Below are 14,085 nucleotides of genomic sequence, written 5' to 3'. Positions count from 1 at the left end.
TTCGATCCCTGGGTCAGGAAGATCCCCTGGAGGAGGGCATGGCAACCCACTCCAGCATTCTTGCCCGGAAAATTCCATGGACAGAGGGGCCTGGCAAGGTACAGTCCATGGGGTCTCAAAGAGTCAGACCCGAGTGAGCGACAGAGCATACACACACACAAACTGAATAAATATCAGCAAAGGTGCTAAATGGTAATGATATTTATACTAAATGTGGAATAACCTTTCTAATGTTCAGGTAATTTTTTATTTTATAGACAAAATATCTGTGAAATCTATTTGTTGACAAAAGGAACAGGCTCAACTGGAGATAAATTCTATAATCTTTCCACATAGTATTAACCAACAAATAAGTATGAGAAGAGGGTTTAATAAAGAAACGAACAAAAACCAAAATAGTAACACATGTGCGCACCACACCCTAGAATCCGGTGTGGGAGAACGGACTAAAAGTTCTCTAAGTCCTGTGATTGACTCTATTGATAACTTGAAAAGGCCGAGGAGCTGCAACGTGAGTACAATGTGGTAAGTCTTCTCAGAACCAAAATAAATAGTACAGTGTTCATTTTCAACAGTTACAAAGCAGCTGCTTTCCTGTGTTTACTGCAGACTCCGATAGGTCCATTGGTTTTCTCCATTTCGACAGCTTTCCTATTTGCATCTAAAGACCCACCTAGTCAATCTAATTATTTTCCACCCATGTCCAACTAAATCTTTCTCTATTAAATTAACTCTTTGTTAAAATTATACAATTCCTCTGTGCTCTTCCATGCAGTCATTGTACCATTTTACTTTTTTTTAATACTCACTGGACATAAAAGAGATGCTTAGTAAATGATTATGCTGTATTTTACCAGTCAGGTCTAAGACAGCTTTAAAAAGTCTGTGTTTTATCTTGTCATTAACTCATGAAGGAGTTGAGTACCACCAGCCCCTACTACTCTAAGTAATTTATTCAATGAAATAAGACTTTTTAAAAATTAAATAATCTTTTCTATGAAGAAATAAAACCCACTCCCTGAAATGTTACTGTAATAGACAGGATTATCACACTAGTCGTATGTTAGGCAATTGGAGAAATTGTATATTGATTAATTCAATTTCCTGACTGAGTTATGTAACAGAAATGGAAACTATGGACGCTTGGTGATATCAAAAATACATAAACCCCACTCCAGTATTCTTGCCTGAAAAATCCCATGGACAGAGGAGCCTGGTGGGCTACAGTCCATAGGGTTGCAGAGAATCGGACATGACTAAAGTGACTTAACAAGCAGCAAAATGCAAATATAAGTATCTAGAAATCCTCTTTGAGATAAATAAGCAACATATTGTCATCAGTTTTTAGGTCACCCGGTATTGGCAAAAAGACATGGATTTGCAGTTTGAGGACTGGTATGTTCAAGTATATGAGTGACTGGTCTCTGTCACTAATTAGCTGTGTGACCCTGATAAAGACTTTACCTCTCTGCCTTTATTGACAAATAGGAATCTATCATAAGAGAACCACCCTGATGATTAAGTGTTAAAGGTGCTTCATAACCTATAAAGCACTGCACAAGCATCAGTCATCTCTTGCACTGGAAGCTCCAGAGCCTGGCATGAGACCTGACACAGAGCTAGAATTCAAAATTCACGGAGCTGAATGAGTAACTGATGAGCTGTGTGATCTCAGGCAACAAAAATCTGTTCTCCTGCCCTCCTTCCTCCTCCTCCTCCTTTGATATCATTGTCACCCTTGTTCACTGGGCTACAGTCATCCTGTCCCTTTTCCTGTCCTCCTAAACAGCAAGCTTAGTCCTGCCTCAGGGCCTTTGCACCTGCTGTTTCCTCTGCCCGGATCACTCTTCCCCAGCTCTCTGCACGGCCATTCCATTCTCACCAGTCAGGTCTTAAGCCAAATGTCATTTCTCCAGAAGCTTTCTCTTACCACCCTGACTAATGTTCCTCTCCTATCATTCACCCAATACATATTCCTATTTTATTTTCTCTACCTGTTGACTTATTACACTCTCCTTCATAGAATAAAAAACACTCTACAAGAGAAAAAAAATACATAAACATTTCAGGAAAAAACTTTAATGCCAGGTCTTGTACGAGTTGTTTGAGCTAAAACCAAATTGTCTTACTCATCTTGGACCCAGCTCGCTCTGGAATGGCAAAGGCAAGAGGAAAAGGTGGGGCAGGGTTTGGTACAGCTTATAATTGCATATGCTACATTACAGAGTGCATTGCTCACAGGCCCATTACCCACTGGGCCCCTGTGGTCTTCCTCTGTATAGGGGACCTTCCTCTGCTAAGAGGACCTGGCCACATGGAACCCATAGACCCCTCTGGGCCAGGCTCCACAGAATCCCAGGATTCTTGTCTGATAAGGGTAAATCGTGTCCTCCAAACAAAAGTCATGATGGGAGTCCTAACCCCCAGTGCCACAGAGCGTGCACTCATTCGGAGACTGAGTCTTTACAAAGATAAGTTAAAATGATGTCATTAGATATTTACATGTTTGTTTTATTTGTTTGTTTGGCTGTGCTGTGTGGCATGCAGGATCTTAGTTCCCTTACCAGGGATTGAGCCCATGCCCTTGCAATGGAGGCACCAAATCTTAGCTACCAGACCACCAGGGAAATACCAAAACGACATCCTTAGACTGGACCCTACTCTAATATGACTGGTGCCCTTATTTTAAAACAAAAAACAGGAAATTTGAGTACAGAAGCAAACCCAAGTAGAGCAGAGATGATGCGAAGACACCCAAGGACGAGATGGCATCTACAAGCCGGGAGGAGGGGCCTCCCAGCCCTCAGAAGGAATCGGTTTTGCCAACATCCTGATTCAGACTCCCAGCCTCCAGAGCTGCGAGGCAGTAAGTTTGTGTTGTTTAAGCCACCAAGTACCCAACGTACCCAAATGGTACTTTGATATACAGTCTCTTAGTTGAGGAAAATGTGTGAAAGTCACTCAGTCGTGTCCGACTCCTTGCGACCCCATGGGCTATACAGTCCATGGAATTCTCCAGGCCAGAATACTGGAGTGGGTAGCCTTTCCCTTCTCCAGGGGATCTTTCCAACCCAGGGATCGAATCCAGGTCTCCCACATTGCAGGCGGATTCTTTACCAGCTGAGCCAGCAGGGAAGCCCTTAGGAAAATAATACCGTCCCAATAGACGCAAGTCTGCGGTCAGTGCCTGTGCAAAGCTCTTCTTCAAGTCCATGTTCCCAAGGATGGAGAGGCTGCCAGTACGCTCCATCAGTTCTAGGGCAGGCCATGTGTAGGGGTTGGAGATAAAGTTTGGGTATCCACACGCTCACAGCATTAGCCTGTAGTGACAGTGAAACAAAGCCAACCCTCAGAGGTTCCCCAAGCACTATTTCAGCCCTTTCTTTTCAAGGGATCTAATCACAAAACTAGATTCAAATAATAATTCTGTTCTCAATATTAATTATTATCTATAATTTAAGAGCAATGGACAAAGGCAGAAACCATAATAGAAGCATTTAGGCTAAACAGGATATGTTAGGGCTTGAAACGTGCCTGCATAAAAGATGCACTGAAGTCCTAACCCCTGGTGCCTTGAATGTGACTTTAATTGGGTCTTTGCAGATGTCATCAAGTTAAGATGAGGTCATTAGGGTGGGCTCTAAGTCATTACGATTGTTGTCCTTATAAGGTGAGAAGACCCAGAGAGACAGAGACACACACCAGGAAGAAGATCATGTAACAACGGAGCAAGAGGTTGGAGCAACAGAGATAGAAGAAGCTAAGGAATTCAAGGACTGCTGGCAAACCTCAGAAGCTAGAAGAGGCAAGGAAGGGTTCTCCCCTACAGGCTTCAGAGAGAGCACGGCCCTGCCAACACTTTGATTTCAGACTTCCAGCCTAAGAGCAAAGCATGGAAATAAATTTCTATTTTAAGCCACTCAGCGGTTGTGGTGGTTTAGTCACTAAGTCCCGTCCGACTCTTTGCAACCCTAGGGACTGTAGCCCGCCAGGCTCCTCTGTCCATGGGATTTCTCAGACAGGAATGCTGGAGTGGGTTGCCATTTCCTTCTCCAGGGGATCTTCCCGACCCAGGAATTGAACCCAGGTCCCCTGCATTGCAGGCAGATTCTTTACCGACTGAGCTAGTACTTCGTACTTTTGTTTCAGCAGCCCTAGTAAGTTAACAGAAGAATCTTTTGTGGGTCATCGTTTTACCTAAGAGGAAATGGCAAGCCAGCGAAATGAAAAGATTTGCCAAAGCGCCCACAGTGCAAGCAAGACTAGAACCCAGAGTTTCTGACTCTTATTCTAGTCTTGCATGAACTTCCTGCCTCCAATTCAAGCATAAGGATTAATTCATTCACTCACTTCACAAATATTTATTAAGCACTTACCAATTGACAGCCATTAATAGAGACATGGACATACACTGGTCCAGAAAAAGTTTTTCTCTTCTGTGCCGTGTTCAGAAGCCCTGGGGAAAATAGATGGCAATTAATAGGGATAATAATCATAACAAAAAAACAATTACAAGAAAATGTAGCAAATATAAAAATTCAGTATTCCGGTAAGGGAAACAAAAAATGAAAGAATGAAAACAAAAAATTAACAATAATAAACTATTTTCACAAAATGAAAACATTGAAAAAAGGAAATTAAGCCCAATACTCTTGCACCCATTTTGCTGAAAATTAAGTTAGACTATACTGTCATAAATTTACAAAGACAAGACCAGTAGTCTTCAACAGGAGATGATTTTCACCCCCAGAGGACATCTGGCAAAATCCGGAGGTGTTTGTGATCATCGTGGCTAAGGGGGTGCTATTGGCATCCAGCAGGTTGAACCAAGGAAGCTGCTAAACATCTGAAAATGCGCAGAATAGCCCCCGACAACACTGACGTAATTATCCACTCAAAGTGTCAATGGTGCTCAGGCTGAGAAACTGAACTAGACTATAATAAAGGCTATTTTTTTAGCTGTACTCCTTAAGTTTACCACCACCTCTTTGTTGAAAAGGACCCAAAGATCAATACCTGAACCCATTATAAATCCACAAGAATTTAAGAAAGGTCTATAGAAAAAGTATATATTTCTCATTTCATACTCAACAAATCCTTCTGTCTTCCCAATAATTTCATAGCTATTATTTTATACAGATATCTGGACTGGGTGAACTCACAACAGTCACTACCAAGATTCTGGCAAGATCTAATAAGCAGCACCCTTTACGGAGTGCTGTCTCAACCAAAGCCACCTCTGCTAGGGGACACACTTGTATCAGGAATCTGCTTCTCACATAAATCTGTACATTAATGAGATAGGCATGTTCTGATTTGTTAGGCACCAAGATGTAGGAGATGAAGCTTAGACACTTGTGAAGTGATCAGCAGGGAGCCAACCCCAGAAAAACGGGATGTGAGGCAAGAAGAAAATTATCATATAGATATTAGGTTAAGTAGGAATGCATTAATACAGTACAGGAATGAATATACACGGAGGGACTTCCCTGGTGGTCCAGTGGTTAAGAATCCACCTTGCAGCTCAAGGAGGCAAGTTCGACCCCTGGTTAGGGAACTAAGATCCCATGTGCCGCGGAGCAACTCAGCTTAGGCATTGCAACTACGGAGCCTGCTCGCCACAACTAGAGAGTCTGTGCATCACCACAAAGATTCTGCATGCCACAGCTAAGACCCAACGCAGCCAAAGAAACACATCAATTTTTTTTAAAAAAAAGAACATGTACCGAATCAAAATCAGAGGAGCGGGAACTTACAAATTTAGCCTAGTTGAGCAGAATAATCAGGAAATTAAAAGTTTACTAAGAACAGATGACTCCAAATCCCATACAGGGATGACAGAGCAGAATGAAGCACATTCAAACACAACACGGGCAAAAGGCCAGTTCAGAGTGCTTGACCTAAGGCTAGAGATTCTGCCGCAGAGTTAAGTAAGACTGGACCGATGAATCAGACCCAGCTTAAGTGTGACCAAGGACAGGAGTGAGACATAAGATGTATGGTTATGCACGAACAATGTTAAGCATAAAGATAAGAAGATGTAGTCAAAATTGATAGAATTCTCTAGAATTTTTTAAATAATTTTTTATTTATTTACTTTTGTTTTGGTCTGTGCTGGGTCTTTGTTGCTCGGTAGGCTTTTCTCCAATTGCAGTGAGTGGGGGCTACTTTCTCGTTGTGGTGTGAGGGCTTCTTTTATTGTGGAGCATGGGATCCAGGGCTCATGGGCTCAGGAGTTGTAGTTCAAGAGCCCCAGAGCACAGATTCCACAAGTGAGACACCCAGGCTTAGCTGCTCCGCAGCATGCAGGATCTTTTTGGACCAGGGATCGAACCCTAGTTTCCCACATTGGCAGGCAGATTCTTTACCACTGAGCCACCAGGGAAGCCTAATCTAGACTTTTTAACAGGTCTTCAATGAGCTGATCATGATTGCAATTACATTATCATTTTTGTCTAATGAAACTTCAGAATCACCCAATAAAAGGAAAATGAAAGAATGATTAGCAACTCTCAAATTAAGCCTTTGATTCATAAGATGATGATGATTATGATTAGCAGTAATTAAAACATATGCTTCGATGGGCCAAGAGTAAGATATTATTTTTACTTTCTCTTTTAATACTCATAATAGTCTTATGAGGTAGATACTATCAGTAACTTCAACTTACAGGTTAAAAAAATTGGTAAGAAATAGGTCAAGTAATTAGGTCAAAGTTGTGTGGGCTTCCTGGTAGCTCAAACAGTTAAGAATCTGCTTGTAATACAGGAGACTAGAGTTTGATCCCTGGGTTAGGAAGATCCCCTGGAGAAGGAAATGGCAACCCACTCCAGTATTCTTGCCTGGAAAATCCCATAGACAGAGGAACCTGGTGAGCTATTATCCATGGGGTCTCGAAGAGTCGGATGTGGCTAAGCGACTAACACTTTCACTTTCATACTTTGTGGGTAATAAATGGCAGACTAAGGTTCTAAGTTGAAGGAGATCAAAATAGTCTATCCTAAAGGAAATCAGTCCTGAATATTAATTGGAAGGACTGATGCTGAAGCTGAAACTCCAATACTTTGGCCACCTGTTGCGAAGAACTAACTCATTGGAAAAGACCCTGATGCTGGGAAAGATTGAAGGCGGGAGGAGAAGGGGACAACAGAGGATGAGATGGTTGGATAGCGTCACTGACTCAATGTACATGAGTCTGAGCAAGCTCCAGGAGCTGGTGATGGACAGGGAGGCCTGGCATGCTGCAGTCCATGGGGTCGCAAAGAGTCAGACATGACTGAGTGACTGAACTGAACTGAAGGTTCTAAGTTAAATCTTTCTGATTCTAAACGTTTTGTTGTTTTTTTTCCTTTTATTAGCTACATCTTTTAATTGAGAAACTAATACATGCATCTGGTTAGAAAATGGTGGGGACTTCCCTTGTGGGCCTGTGATAAAGACTCTGTGCTTCCACTGCAGGGGACACAGATTCAATCCATGGTCAGGGAACAAAGATCCCCCCATGCCACATGGCATGGACAAAAAAAATTTTAATAAAAAATAAATCATGAACCATAAATGGGAGGTCTGTGTGTGTGTGCGCTCAGTCATGTTCAGCTCTTTGAAACCGCATGGACTGTAGGCTGCCAGGCTGCCCTGTCCATGGAATTTCCCAAGCAAGAATTCTGGAGCACGTCACCATTTCCTACTCCAGGGGATTTTCCTGACCTAAGGATTGAACTGTGTCTCCTACATTGGCAGGTGGATTCTTTACCACTGTGCCACCTGGGAAGTCCATAAATGGGAGGTAATCATTCTTTTCTACTCCAATATTCTGTTCCCTAGTCATCATGCCAAAAAGAACCACTATTCCTAGTTTTTTATATATTCTTCTAGAAAGTCTATAAAAGTATCTCTTCCTCACTCTTTATTTTTAACACAAATGGGAGCACACAGTGTTCTGCACCTTGTAAAGCAATTTTTCTTAACCATTGTATTATGTTGTTTACTTCGAAGCATTAGGATCTTCTAATAGCATGTAAATGATGAAATTCACAAAAAAAAAAAAAGGAAATGCTCTAATGTATTCATGGGAAGGCACCCTATAAGCATACCTGTGGATAGCTAACATTTTGGAGGGGTTTAGGAATGACCGTACCTATTAGAAATAGCCTCTTAGGTTCTTCTAAGCCTTATCATGGTGGTTGAGTGTAGCTGTTATCAAAGTGTGGTTTGGAGACTATCATGGTCCCAAGACCCTCCTGGTGTTCCATAAAGTCAAACCATTTTCAAAATAAAACAAAGTTATTTGGGCTTTTTGCAGTGGAATTTTCCAGAGGCTACATGATGTGTGATATTGCAACAAATCAAAGCAGAAGCATATATGAGAATTCAACTGTCTTCTTTTTTTAATTTATTTATTTTTAATTGAAGGATAATTGCTTTACAGTATCAGCTGCCACCCTTTAAAGCAGATAGTGAAGACACTTGCCAGAATGTAAAACAATGCCATTCTCACAAATTCTTTTGGTTTGGTATATTTTTTTTATTAAAAAATAATGTTACTTCAGTTAACATTATTATTGCTCCTTTAAATGAATTATAAATAAATATATCACGATTTTCTCAGTTTTCTTTTCCATTATGGGTAAACATTGGTGATCTTCCTGACTTCCCTGGTGGTCCAGTGGCTAAAATTCCTTGCTACCAATGCAGGTAGCCTGAGTTAATCCCTGGTCGGGAAAATAGATTCCACATGCCACAACAAAGACTGAAGATTCTGTGTGCTGCAACTAAGACCTAGCATAGCCAAATAAATAAATAAAAATAGTAATAAACTTATTTTTTTAATTGGTAGTAACATCCCATAAAAAAACACATAAAATGATCCCAAGACTAAAAAGTTTGAGAACCACTGATTTGGTCATTTAGAGACCTGCTAGTACATTATAAGTAGCATAAACCTCTCTCAACTCATAGAAAAATGATCTGAACATGAAATTCAGAAGGCAAGCGTAAAAAGCAAGAGAAAAGGCCATAAGAGCAACTATTTCCCAGCTGTGAAGAGTGGGCTGAGAATATTTTGCCATCTAAAAACAACAGATTTTTAAATCTCATTTAAAAATTAAATGAACTTTTTTTCTTATTTTAGAATTAGAAAAGAATAGGATTAGCAGGGAAGCAGTTCAATGTTTCATAAGCTACAGTGGAATGTTTTATACATGGAAGAAGGCTTCCTAAGATGACTCATAGATGCAACAGGCCAGATGTCAGCACAGTTGAGGATTTTTACGGTTCCTTCAAATTCAGAAGGATAAACAGAATGTGATAACATAACTCGAATGAAAACTGTAGGAAATAATTTCCAAAAATAGGGTAGTCTTTTGTTCATGTTTTCAAAATTGCAGCTAATAATCCTTGCTGAGATGAAAAAGTGGGCCCGCCTCCAAGGGCCCATTTACCCTTTGTGACAGTCCTTCAGTGACTGCACAGAGATGAAAATGAACTGAGGCCAGCTCAACAAGAGGGGAGGGGGGAAGACAGAAATTTCCTACTCAGGTCTCCGCCTTCCCATTTCTTTTCCTGCCCCTCATAGCATCTCCTCTAAGCCCCCCACTTCATGAGCCAGGGTGCTGTCTCAACCACCAGCTAGCTACAGAATGGCTCCTCTCTGAGTCTCAAATGAATTGTTTAAAAATAGGTATAATTTAAATTTCTTAAGAGAGTAGACTTTGTTTTCTTGGGCTCCAAAATCACCGTGGACTGTGATTGCAGCCATGACATTAAAGACACTTGACTTCTTGGAAGAAAAGCTATGACAAGCTTTCAATTCAGTTCAGTCACTAAGTCATGACCGACTCTTTGCGACCCCATGGACTGCAGCACACCAGGCTTTCCTGCCCATCACCAACTCCCAAAGCTTGCTCACACAAAAGCAGAGACATCGCTTTGCCGACAAAGGTCCATCTCATCAAAGCTATGGTTTTTCCAGTAGTCATATATGGATGTGAGAGTTGGACCATAAAGAAGGCTGAGTGCCAAAGAATTGATGCTTTCAAACTGTGGTGCTGGAGAAGATATTGAGAGTCCCTCGGACAGCAAAGAGATCAAACCAGTCAATCCTAAAGGAAATCAATCCTGAATGTTCATTGGAAGGACTGATGCTGAAGCTGAAGCTCCAATACTTTGGGTACCTCTTTGGCGAAGAGCTGACTCATTGGAAAAGACCATGATCCTGGGAAAGATTGAGGGCAGGAGGAAGAGGGGGCCACAGAGGATGAGACGATTGGATGGCATCATGGACTCAATGAACATGGGTTTGACCAAATACTGTGTGATAGATAGTGGACAGGGAAGCCTGGCCCGCTGCAGTCCACAGGGTTTACTAAACAACAGCAACCAAGAGAGTAGAACTTAAATGTTCTCACAAAGGAAAAAGAAAGGTAAATATGTAAAGTGATAGACCTGTTAATTAACAAAATGGGGGAATTCTTTCACAATATTATGTTGCTGTTTAATCACTAAGTCGTGGCTGACTCTGCGATTCCATGGACTGTAGCCCACCAGGTTTCTCTGTCCATGGGATTTCCCAGGCAAGAATACCGGAGTGGGTTGAAATTTCCTTCTCCAGGGGTTCTTTCCAACTCAGGGATTCACTCTGTATCTCCTGCACTGGTAGGCAGATTCTTTACCACTGAGCCACCTGGGAAGTCCTCACAATGTATAAAAGTATATCAAATTATTGAGATGCATAGTTTAACTATCTTACAATTTTATATGCCTATTATACCTCAATAAAGTTGAAATTTTTTAAGTTATTTTTAAATGGGAACAACAGTTATGCTTACCTGAAAACACTCTTTCTATAGTTCCAGACCTAATTGGCGTGTTATTACTGGGTTGGCCCAAAAAGGTTGTTTGGGTTTTTCCGTAACATTCTATGGGGAAATGGACAAACTTTTTGGCCAACCCGCTGTCATTAACCTCCTTAAATTCAATCCGTGTAGAATATTGACACTAGGCACGCAATGTGGGGGTGTCAGAGAAACTCTGTGAGTCTTGATGGGAGCTGGGTGAGTAGTCTGTGGTTTCAGGCTGGGGTAGGGGATGGTGTTGAGCAGAGGGTGAATAAGGTGTTTGAGACAGGCCCTCTGCTTCTTTCCTGAGGCCTCTCCTTCAATACACGGGATCACAGTTCAAGGATTCTGGGGAGCCAGTCTTCAGTCTCAAGGGGCCCTCTTATTCCCATATGACTGTCCTTGAACTTTGGCCTCCTTCCCTATTATATTGGATTGTTACTTTCTTGCTCACCCTTTTATGATGGATTATTATCTTCTGGCTCACCCACTGTAGAGTCCACAGGCCTCGTGCTCACCCCTTGGATTCGGGGTCGGGAGGCGTGGTGTAAGGGCCCCCCTAGTAACGGGTAGGGCAGCGGGATGGAGGAGGCTGGGGGAGGGTCCGAGTGCGCAGGCAGGATGTCGGCTGGGGGAGGCAGAAGGGATGCTGTTGAAGGCAAGGAGTCCCAAGTACCCTGTGAGGAAATGCAGCTGGAGTCGTTGCTGATGATGACAAAAAGGAATGCCAGGTTTTACGGAGAACATTCTGGACTGATTACAAATACACCAAAGAAGCAACTATAAACCTCTACTTTTTTTTAAACAAAAATAAATTATTATAGTAATTTATACAAGATGCTAAATATTGCTGCTTAATTACCTTGCATCTCTGTGATGCTCAAGTTTGTTACTAGCATATGTGAGCTCACCTGTATTGTTTTCTTTGACAATAGAGCTCAGCTGCATCTGGGTGTTCACAGGTCACCATGCGGTGGGGTCATCAGTTCCCTGTCCTGAGCAAGACAATAAAGGCCATAAAACACCAAATGAGCCTGCAGGGTGGTCACAGAGGCAGCCGTGTGTGTGTGTGTGTGTGTGTGTGTGTGTGTGTGCGCGCGCGCGGCCCCTTCTCTGTGTCTTCCATCTCTCCCTTTTATTGACCTGCTTTAGTTTGAAGAAGAGAAAAGGTTGGCAAGACTTGCCCACAATAACTGTGTCTCGGGTAGTGATTTAAGAGTTCTTTTACTGGTAGCAGCAAACTAAAACATTCAGACAAAAGGTCCTTGTGTGATTTTTCAGCTATAAAAGAATTTGGAAAGACTGTCCTGATTTTATATTCCTTATTTGTTTTGCAATTTTTCATGCTATTGAAATAAAAGACTAATTGGCACAAAATAAATTTCATTTATTTTAGGAGGTATATACTCACAATGACCTTAGTATTTTTTTGTAAATCATCTTCCAGGAAGAAAAAAAAACAGTGATGAGAAATATTCTCCCCCTAATAATTTATTAAACATATTAAAAGCCAAGTAGAAATGCAAAAATAAATAAAATCTAGCCCTGATTTCAGAAGTATTACAACATAGTACCAGGGTCAAACAGCTGCGGATCCTGTAATTGTGATATAAGCAGACATTGTGGCCTTTTCCCATTTACCAATGCACTAGGACGCTGCAGAACAAAAAGCTTATGTTTCCATTAAAGTTTTAGATTTAAAAAAAAAGAAGAGGAGGGCAAACAATGCTTAATTACGATATGTGATCAAAATCTGCTGAACAGATTTAGCAATAATCATGATAATTTTTTAAGCACTAAATCCTATATTAAGAAGCCCATCAGTGAAATGAGAGGGTTTTGTTTTATTTTGTAGTATATGTCTATTTGTCAATTTGTTTTTAGTTTTTAAATACTAAATTCCTTCCCCAGCCACACATTGCCTGATGCCATTATAAAGAACGGTGGAACTCACTTTACTATGGCACTTAGATCACAGCAAAGACTGCAAGAGACACAGGTTTGATCCCTGGGTCTGGAATGTCCCCTGGAGTAGGAAATGGCAACCTACTCCAGTATTCTTGCCTAGAGAACCCCATGAACTGAAGAGCCTGGTGGGCTACAGTCCATTCGGTCGCAAAGAGACACACCTGAGACTCACACAAGCAAAGCAGAAGCTGAGATTTCTGTGATCAAGTCAGGTACAAACCTTGAGCATAACATGAGAGTTTATGGGAAAGTGAACCTGAGACTCAGAACAGTTCCAGGGGCCAGAGAGATTCAGGCACATTGGCGAGAAGTGATCGTGAGCAGAGCTAGGACTGTACAACCTGTATCCTGGTAGCAGTGGGGACAGGGGTTTGGGAAACTGAGAAATGACTACGTATACCAAATAGCTTTAGTAAAAGTTTCTCCAATTTTTTTCCCATTGCAACTATTCAGGTCTGTACCTCTGGGATCATACAAGGACCCCAGAGACCAGCATTCGTAGCTCTGGAGGATGAAGCCACAAGAGGCTCTGAACGTGTGGCTAGAGAACCAGAAAGGGGAAAAACTACTTCTAGGATCTATTTCATTATAGAGTAAATTGAATTTATTTAAAATCTTAGAAAAGAAAGAGAGAAAGAAAGCTCCTAGCTACAGTATATGACAAGGAATGGTCCCTTGAAAGTGAAAGTCACTCAGTCGTGTCTGACTCTTTGCGACCCCATGGACTATACAGTCCATGGAATTCTCCAGGCCAGAGTACTGGAGTGGGTAGCCTTTCCCTTCTCCAGGCGATCTTCCCAACCCAGGGATCAAACCCAGGTCTCCTGCATTGCAGGCAGATTCTTTAACAACTGAGCTATCAGGGAAGCCCCTGTACTCATTATTATTAATTTAACACATGTAAGATGCCGCCAAAAACATTTTAATTTAGTGTATTCTTTTCTTTAATTAAATGTAAAAATAGGCACAAGGGACTATACAGACTACATGAATTTTCATCACACAAAGGTTGTTACTAATCAGATCTTTGTCTGCTCTGTAAAGAATTAGTTTTACTTTATACAGAGAAGCCATGCTGAGCCTCTGCTATAGAGATGGCAAACATTGGCATTCCAGTATTAACCGAACAGTGGTGAAAATGCCTCTAATATTTAAACAGAAAGCAGATTGTTGATACTTGGCGCCTTCACCAGGTATTAGGACTAAAAAAAGAGACTCACATCCCATATATACCTATAATATTTTTTAGGTGTGATAGTGATAACCGTAAAACCATTAGGTA

The sequence above is a fragment of the Odocoileus virginianus genome, chromosome 34 (genome assembly GCF_023699985.2).
Source record: "Odocoileus virginianus isolate 20LAN1187 ecotype Illinois chromosome 34, Ovbor_1.2, whole genome shotgun sequence".
In the NCBI taxonomy this organism is placed as follows: Eukaryota; Metazoa; Chordata; class Mammalia; order Artiodactyla; family Cervidae; genus Odocoileus; species Odocoileus virginianus.
Note: the sequence above shows the minus strand (reverse complement) of the source record.